The sequence below is a fragment of the Condylura cristata genome, unplaced genomic scaffold (assembly GCF_000260355.1).
Source record: "Condylura cristata isolate star-nosed mole 26May11 unplaced genomic scaffold, ConCri1.0 scaffold00017, whole genome shotgun sequence".
Lineage (NCBI taxonomy): Eukaryota > Metazoa > Chordata > Mammalia > Eulipotyphla > Talpidae > Condylura > Condylura cristata.
This window is the reverse complement of record NW_004567118.1, coordinates 27,127,876-27,137,773: the sequence shown is the minus strand read 5'-3', so window position 1 is coordinate 27,137,773 and position 9,898 is coordinate 27,127,876.

The following is a 9,898-nucleotide window of genomic DNA, read 5'->3' as shown; positions in this document are numbered from 1 at the left end:
GAATTTTCCCAATTTCATCAAGATTGTGTTAATGATGAATCATCTTTTTCATTTGTCTTATCCCCACTTCCCTTTCTAAGGAAAATTCAACTAGAATATCTTCCTTGGTGCTGAGTGTCTCTGACAGTGCAGAGTATGCTAGAAGATATGGATCCTATTCGTGGCGTTCTAACACAAGCTGAAGAAAGTAATCTGTTGACATTCAGAATGCAATAAGCAGAAAGGAAAGTTACAATTTTCTCTCTGTATTCATCTTGCAGAATTTTAGAAAAAGTATTCAGATGCTTTAAAGTACCATTATTTGCAACCTCTTTTACAAATGACAAGAAATTTTGTTCAATATATTTCTCATGGATTTGCAAAATCTAGGACAAATTGTTACCTGACCATCGACTGCTGTGCCCAATTCACTGGGCAGTAGCCATGACTCACTGCTAAGTATTAAGCAACAGTCAAGAGATAGGAAACAGGAGGTGCGCATCTGGCCCTGGCTTTGCCACTAATTGTAAGAGTTGAGTTCCTCAGAACCTCCAGGCCCCTGTTTTTACATACATAGTTTGAGCTAAAGAGGAGACAAGCATCCTTTGGGGTTTTGACATCTCATCATTTTGAGTCCTAATGAAGCATTGCTTTTTTTAAAGATTTATTTATTTATTCATACAGAACTGGGGTACAGGCCAGACATGCAGAGGGTGACAGGATTCACCAGGGACAGAGTGGGGAGCAGAACAGGCAGATGGACGACGTACACTGCTGAGGGGAGCAGCGGGTGGGTCAGGAGAGGTCTGCCTCGCCATGTGGATCTCCTAGGGGCAGGCGGGGATCAAACTCATGAGTAAGTGGCTTCAGCTTCTCAGTGCTGTGCTCTAACCCGCTGCGCCACCAGGGAGGGCCCTCACCCACATCTGTTTTAACCTGTCCAGGACCAAAAAGCAAGCACAGCTTCTTGACATGTGTCTCTCCTCCATGTGCTCCCCCAGATCTCCTGGTTCTCCATCCTTCTCCCTTTCTCCTCCTCCCAGTTCAGCTCCACCCATCCTAGCCCAGGGCAGAGAAGCTGGAGACACCCCTTTTCCTGGACCACCCTGTTACACGGTATAGTGCTGAATTTTCCTGTGTTTTTGAAGAGGTACAAGAGGTATATTTGCTCCTATGGTGGGGGGTGGGGCATGAGGTGGGTGGTGGGAGCCTGGACTAGCAGCTGGTAGTCAGGGGAATTGGAGACTGGCCTCAGTTTTTTTTGTCTGTGAAATGAGGTGAATTGCAAAGATCATTTTTACTGGATTCTTTCAGCCAGCCTGTAGTAATAGGTACAGAACATTCAGGGTCCAAGGAGTTAGAATTTACTTCTGTGGCATCTTCCCGCCTCTCACTGGAGGTGTTGCATGGCAATCAGGCCAGGGGCTATTCTGTCTTCCATCTTCTGTGGGGGAAAAAAATTGAACACAGGAAATGAGTCACAGCAAAGGCAGGCAAAGCGTCATCGTCACGTGGCAGCAGAAAGGCAGAGCTTGTTCTCCCCTCATGTTAAACAATGAACAGTTGAGCCCTAGGAGGAAGCTGGAAGACACTGACAATGAATTTGACATTAAATTGGCATTAAATAATATTAATTAAAATATTAGGAATCGTTAGCATCATTGTCATAAAAAGATTGTTGGTTTTCAGAAGCATCACAATCATTTTATTCACAGTCTTTCCTTAAGAAAAGATGCAGTGGGCGCTCCCTGGTGGTGCAGTGGGTAAACCGCAGCGGGTAAATGCAGCAGTAAGAAGCTACATCCACTTTAGCATGAGTTCCATCCCGGGTTGGAGGTGACCCACATGGAGCAGCAGACCTCTACTGACCCACCCGCTGCTCCCCTCAGCGGTGTGCTTCATCAGTTGTCCTGTTCTGCTCTCCACTCTGTCTCAGGTGAAGCCTCTCACTACCCCTGCACCTCTGGCCTGTACCCCAGTTCTGTATGAATAAATAAATAAATCTTTATTTATTTATAAAATTTTTAAAAAATATTTATTTTTTTATTTATAAAAAATAAAAAAAGATGTGTCTCAAAAAAATGAAGAAAGAACATGAACTAATGGTGACTGACTAGAGAAGCCATCAACCAAATTAAAAAGTAGTTAAAATTATACATAGAGGCCCTCCCTGGTGGTGCAGTGGGTTAAAGCACTGCTCTAAGAAGCTAAAGCCACTTCTGCATGAGCTCAGTTCCCACCTGCCCCCGAGGTGACCACATGGCGTGGCAGACCTCTCCTGACCCGCCCACTGCTCCCCTCAGTGGTGTACTTCATTGATCTACCTGTTCTGCTCCCCACTCTGTCTCTGGTAAAGGCTCTCTCTGCCCCTGAGCCTCTGGCCTGTATCCCAGTTCTGTATGCACAAATAAATAAATCTTTGAAAAAATTATACATAGAGTTGAAACACCCAAAGATAAAGAACGTACTATTTTAAACTGTAAAATAATTGCTAATAATTACATTAAATTTCCAGTTTTAATACAGAAATATATCCCATTAGCAAACAACTACTGTTATTTGCTAAATAAATATTAACAAAAATAAATAAATGAATACCTTTAACACCATATATGAAAATTCACTTAAAATAAATTCAGGACTTGGACATAAGAACTAAAACCATAAAGTTCTTGCATGAACATTTGGGAATCCGCTGCAGGTTGCCTACTACAAGATTTGGGGTAAAATCCATTTGCAAGGGGAAAAAACAAACATAAATAAAAACAATAAATCATTGGGACTAAAAATAAAAATCAAGCATATGTACCTCAAAAGAACCATCACAAAACCAAAAAAAGAAGAGAAAACCTATAGAACGGGAAAAAGTGGGAAAATGTATCGACATACCATATATCTGTCAGAGGATTAATCTCCAAAATTTACAAATCACTAGTACAATCCAACAGAACAGATGCCAAAATTAAAAAGTGGGCAAAGAACCTTGACAAAGAACCAAAGACATTTCTCAAAGAGACATTCAGATGGCCTGTAGCCGTATGAAAATACGCTCCTATCTCTTATTATGAGAGCAATGCAGATGCAAAGACACGGAGCTAACTCCTCAATCGATGAGAAGGACCGTGGAAGAAAGACGGCTCATGGGGCCTCCCTTGCCGAGGCCAGTGAAGGAGCAGGCCAGGATCAACTGACCACAGCTGGCAGGATCACAGGTGGGGGGGCCCTGAGAGGACCCCACAGTAACCCAGAGCAACAGTGTGAAGGTCATGGACGGGAGCACCAAGTGCAGAACCACAGAGCACCAGTAGGGGGCAGTAGATACAAGTGGAAGGAAGAAGCTACCCAATGGCTTCCAGGGGACTACCCTGCGTCCCTTTGCCCAGAGAACTCTCTGTAATTGTCATCTTGGACTCTTCAGACCTCTACTGCATTAATGTTTAGGAAGGAGATGGTTGCTCTAACACTGAGGACACGACATGAATGGCTGAACCCTTCCATAGTGGGGTATATGTCAGCTGCTTCTCTGATAACACAGGCTGTAACAAATTAAACACCAATAGCAATGGAAGCCACAGTGTTTTGCTTTCCTTCCAGGCAATGCATTGAGGGCATTCCAGGTCTTCCAGTAGTGCAGAAAGTTTTCTAAGTCCCCCCAACCCCACTAGGGCAGAGGATCTGCTCTGTGTTGTGCTTTGCTGCAAAGCCTCACTCTCCCAGGTGCATGAAAGCTCTTCCTTCCATCACTGACTCATGCACGCCACCCTGAAGACTGCCCTCAGCGCCACCTCCCTGGGGGGAGGCTTGCCCTGACACCCTTGTGCTGGGAGAGATCCTCAGTTATTCACCCTGGCACTGTACAACCTGCTGCTTTGTTTTGCGTGTAGGCTTGCTCAGAAAACTGCGCCATGAGGACCAGCTATTAAACCAGTTGATATTCCCAGAAACTAGTTCTGTATCTGGAACAAAGTAAAATCTCATAAGAGAATGAGCAATTGAATTGCTCTGATTGGAAACGACTGTTAATGCCAGGCTAGAGAGACTTCAAATTGAAGATCTGATCTTTTTTGCCATGTTACTCTTGATGTTTTTAACTAGTGACAGATGCTTATTCATTAAATCTATAGTTAACAGAGTTAATTTAACAATACTTGGATATGTGAAAATCATGATGGAGAGGTCAGGGGCTTGAACTAATTACAGAAATCTTGATTCTTGATACAGGTGACTCAACAATTTACCCACTCAGTAAACTAAAATGCTTTGAAGACCTACTATGGGCCAGATACCCTGCCATGAGCTGTCCATATGAAATCTCAAAATACACGGGAACCCTTCAGATAACTTGCAGAACATCTAACTTTAGAATTACTGTCTTTAAACAAAATATGCAGCTGACAATGAAGTTTGAATTTGTTTTGTGTCAGTGGACACTGTCAACCTCACTTTCCTTACTGTCTTTACTCCTATTTGGGGGATCTGCCCTTGGCTATTTTTTGTTCCAGAACTGCTGCCAGCTTGTGTTGTTTTGCCTTTGCACAAATTAGAAAATGCTGCGTTTTCTGGACAGAGTAGAGAAAAAAAATCTTTTTAACTCTTTTCACTGACTGGTCAGGCACATGATTGTTAGCTGGCAGAGTGAGGGGCTTCTTGGCCCCCAAATTGTCACACTAAGTGTGTTCTGCCCTCTGTCACATCAAAACAAAACATACTCTAGTACAACATTTCTTCAATAGAAAATAACTTTAATGTATTAGTGTGCAAAATTAGTGTGTAATCAAGAAAAGAACAGAGAAAGAATATAGTTAAAATAGTTCCCACATTAACCACCCAAGTTACCCATACCCTTGTGGGTAAATGTTAAGCCAACCAGAGTTGGCCCAAAGAAGGGAGACAGCCTAAAAGCATCCACAAAATGGAGGCGCCTTATGGTGGGGACCCATAGGAATGGGGCACAAGGTGCCAGGCATGCCTCAAAGGAAAAGAGCAAAATCAAAACCTGTGGCAAGGGGATAAAGGTTGCCGTGGTCAGACTCCCCTGAGCCTCTCACGCACGTCTCCTTCAAGTCTCCTTCCATGTCCCCCAAGTCCTTTGTAGAAGTTCAAGGTCGAGAAGCAAGAGTGGCTTCTTCCTCACATGTCTGCTCCCTGTGCTCCCTCTGAGTCCTCTCTTTGTCCTCTCTCTGTTCTGCAGAGAGAATAGATGTAGGTGCCTTTTCCCCAAATATTGTATTCTTTCTCATTTGGATAAGGAGCCCATTTACCAACAAGCAGAACACAGTGAGGCAGACAGAAACCTAACTCTCTACAGAAGCTATAGGTCATGGTGCTTTCATCTCTTCTTGTTTAAGACAGTGAAACAGAGTTGTGTAGAGCCAAGTGGCATTTCAGGGTTCAGAAGAACTTTAGGAAGTTCAGGTGGAGCTGTTTTTGAGCACTATCTTTAGGGAGAGTAGTATTCTCAGTCTTGGAAGAAGTTCCATGTTGGGCAAATCAATTTCTTTAAGATGGTATTAATAAGAGTGACATAGATTGTACAGATTAAATAAGAAATAATATGTAATGTCACAGAAATTGAACTCAGCTACTCTAACATATGAAACCTGGAATTCCAGATGCTTCATCCTGTCAAACCCATGCCCTCTCATTCAGTGTCTTTTTGGCTAGTGGCATTCCATGTGACCACTTAGGAAATAAGGCTCTTCATTTGGTGAGCTGGTTCTGTGTCCATGGAGTCATCTGCACGAGGCCAAAGGATGTGGAAGGAAAGACAGGCTGAGGTGTAGGAGGTTTTATTAGCACACTTCTCTTCCATGCTCATGCAGGTGGCTAGAGTTCTAGTTATGCACCCGGCTCTATAGAGGCCAGTTAATGTGGTCTGAAGAGGACACATGTTTGGGGAGCATCTGGTTATTCTGCTACAGTTTTATTCCTTTACTCTTCTAGTTTACCTCCTAATTTGAAGGGGTATTTGAAGGGTCTAATGTAGTTATTTTTGAGGGTCTAAAGTAGTTCAGCATTTCTTACACACAATAAAACCGTTTTGTGTATTTTTTTCCTAGGGCAAAGTTTGCATACAAACCCTTGAAAGATAGAGTGAAATGTTGGCAAAGGTGAGGTGAATTATGTACTCTCACTCATTCCCGAGAAAAGAAGAAACTTCTATCATCCTTCTGCAGAGAACTGGGGGGTGGGGGGGAACCGCAGAGCAAGGATGGAGTCTCTACACCCATTCCATCATTATGCTGGGGAGGGGCCAGGTTTTTTGAGTTATGTGGCATCTGTGAAATACTCCTGAACAAGTTTTAAGGACAAGTAGATCTGTTTGGTCATTTCAGTGGCTTTCTGGAATTTTCATTGCCACTGTTTTTGGACACTTGCCTCCACTTAAATTTGAATTTCCAAACTATCAGCTGGAGGAAACAGCGGGTGGGCGTGGCCACCCAGTGGGATGGTGTGCCCCGCCCCGCCTCCCCAGTCTCGGCACCTGTGCCGGCTCCCCGACCGCGCATGCGTGCGCAACCCCGCAGCCCTCCCTTCCCGCATCCGCTGGCTTCCCGGGACTTGGAGTGGACTTTGAGCGACGGGGACCTGCTCTCTGCTGGACCTAGCGCACAGGAGTCGTCATCTGCGCTCTGATCTCCAGGAGAAGGTGAGCCAAAGGGGAGGGAAGGTGAGACCATCTCCCGTGCAGTGCCTGGCTGCCTGTGGAGGCGGTCCTATGGGAGGACCCAGGGCAGGAAAGGCTAGAGGTGGAAAACGGGGTGGGGGTGGGGGTCGTTATTGGGTCTCGAGGAACACAGAGGTCTGGTTCATTCCTGACCTCGACCTCTCGGTATTTCGGCTCTGCTGACTGAAGAGTGTGTTCTCTCCGCTTCTGGCACCTGCTGGTAAATGGATGATACCTGGCGTGGCTTTTCTGGGCCCTATGTTCTGGTCCACGGAGCTGTGTGTTTTTATTACAGTGGGTTTCAAATAGGGCTTGGGGAACATATTTTGGAATTTTCTGGGGATGATACCCAGGTCCAGCAGGCAGGAGGGCAAAGCCATCTCTCAGACGCCCAGGCTGAGCAGCGCCCACCTCGTAGTGTCCAGGGCCTCTGTGGCCTGAAGGTGAAGCACCTGTTCAGCCCCACTGTTGACCGCGGAGGCAGATAAGGAAGATTTGCCAGTGGGTACTCCCTTTCTGCATCTCCACAGGGCACTCTTCAAAGGAAGAGGTTAACTTTCCTCCAGGATCAGCATATTTTTAGGTTGGGACAAATTGGAATAGAAGACCCTGCTGCCCAGCCCAAGGACAGTGTCATTGACTCACTCTTCCTACTCATAGAAACGAAAGTCAAACTCTTGGTTTTTGCAGTAAAGTCTGTCAGACTGCTTCTGGGCTCAAATCCTCACTTTAATTTTTGAACAAACTCTATCTAATTTTCGTTCAGACTTTGTATCCAGCTAACAGCTTCAAGTCAGCAAGCCGAATGCCCCCAACTTTTCTCTCAAATTGTATTTTGGTTCTTCCCAGTGCTTTGTGCTCCCAGACATATTTCAGGATGGTTAGTTCTGTTTCTGTGAAAAGTGCCAGCAGAATTTTGACCAGGATTGCATTGAATCTGTGCTTTGTTTTGGGAAGTCAGTAATATTAATTACTTTCAGTAATATTAAATGTTCCAATTATGAGCACAGACTATCTTTCCATTATTCACGTTTTCAGTTTCTCTCAACATCACTTTATAGTGTTTTGTTGTACAGGTTTTTCTTCTCCGTGATTAAATGTTTTCCCAGACATTTTGTTCTTTTTTTTTTGTAGTTATAATTGGTGTTGTCCTATTGACTCTTTTTGATGGGTCATTATTAGGCTTTAGGAACACAACTGAATTTTGCAAATTGGTTTTGTATTCTTTAACTTTCCCAAATTTGTCTTTTCTGACCGGGGGGGCCTGCCTGTTCTGCCCCCCACCCAACTTGGTCTCTGGTGAATCTTCTCACTGCCCCAGCATCTCTATCTGTGCTCCAGCTCTGTATGCACAAATAAATAAATCTTTAAAGAAAATCTAACAAAAGTTTACAACTCCACAAGAGAATGAGCTCCTCCCAAAGAGAAGACAGTCTCAGTGCAGTTTCTTCCCTGGCTGAGCCAGCGGCCCTTCTGCTCGCCTGTGCCTACCGGGAGCTCCTTGCCCTCCACTTTCTCACTTTGCGGGGCAGCAGCCTCCTGCCCACCTGTGCCCTGTGGCCTGTGACCGTGCTGGCGCTTCTCTTCACTCACCTCCTCCCTTTGCAAAACAGCAGAGACAGCTCTCCCCAGGCCGCCCGCTGTGGCTGTGCAGGCCTCTCTTGGCAAACCTGCCCCTTTGGGGGCAGCTCTTCTGCCCACTTGTGTCTGTGCAAGCATGCTTTACCTTTACCTCTCTTTTGTAATAAACCAGCCTTTTTTGGACAAAACTAATGCGTGTCTGTCTTACTCTGTCTCATGGAGAAACTCTTCCTGGAAAACTTGCCGGTGCCGCTGAAAGGGGAGCTTGGAGTCAACCAAGGACCCTGCTCTGGGACCCCAACAGCTCTCCAGAGCCTATCTCAGGGTCAGAGTCAGATTGTTTTCTGCTGAAGCAGGGTGAAATTTGAATCTGGACCCAGAGCTGCCACTCAATGCTCCACAGCCCCCTTGCTCAGGAGTCAGGCATTGTGGTCTGTCTGCTGAGGCTATTTTGGTCCAGCCAATGAGATGGCACATCAAGGATAGCTAGCAACCCTCTGGACCTCCAAATATAGCTTGTCAACTTATGAAAATAGTTTTTTTTTTTTAATTTGTTTTCCCATTGTTGCATTTCCACCCGGTTGTTCTTGCAAGATAAGCAAAAGCAATAACAAACCATCATGGCCATCACCATTTCAATAGTGTGCAAATAATTTCCTTTCCCTCTGTGCCTTTGTCTTTCTGAAACACAGTCTTACTCTACATTTTGCAGTGTTTTCTTCCCTGTGATAGTAATTCAGCATCTGTGTTTTAAACCATATTAATCTTTGCATAATGAGACTTCTGGGCTTGTAATTCCTGACTGGAACTATCTTTTGAGTAATCCATTATCAGACCACATTGATGTAATGCTGTATTTTACTGGCCTCAATGGCAGCACTGGAAGAAGCCCAGGGTATTTCTACAAATTTAATGAAAAATTAAGTTCTTGCAGATGTAGCAATTCAATTACCTTAACAACTACCAGGTCTATTTTATGCAAAAACATGCAGACATATTTCAGGTAAGCAAACTATTAGGTTTTTGAAAGCTTTCAAAACATTTTTGCTATGAAATAAGTAGATAAAGAAAACGTGAGTGCATTGCCCACTTCAGCCATAGGGAAAGGCTAGTGTTTTGCTTTGTTTTTATTATATACCTAGATACTATATCTTTTTAGCATGATTTATCTTTTTAGCTGACTGTAATAAAAAAAAAATAGCAGTGAGAGCCAGCTCCCACTCCTCGAGAGATTTCCCAGGTAATCATCACAGATCACAATGAGCTGAAATGAATGAACCAGTAGTAAATGAACACCACTACGGTGGTACCTCTTTTTTCTGCATGACTAACTCAAAATGCTGTCCAGCTATTGCTGCTTGGGGCGAGCTGCTCCCTGTCCTTTTTAGCCTGATGTGTATGAGCAGCAGAATCCGCCCTCCTATAGTTTCACCCTTCCCCAGTCTCATGCTACAGACTGGGAACCCCTTAGGGCAGTGGGCACACCTTTTATCTTAAACCTCTGAAGAAAGAGCACCCAAGAAATAGTGAGCTGCCTTCCAGGCTACAAAGAATTCTGAGTGCACCCTTGTAATGCCTCAAAAGCAGATGTATGCAGACAGTCGCCAGAAGTTTAAGTGTTGAATTTAGTGTGTCTCAGAGAAGGCTCATCAATTCCTGGCCCCTCCCCTT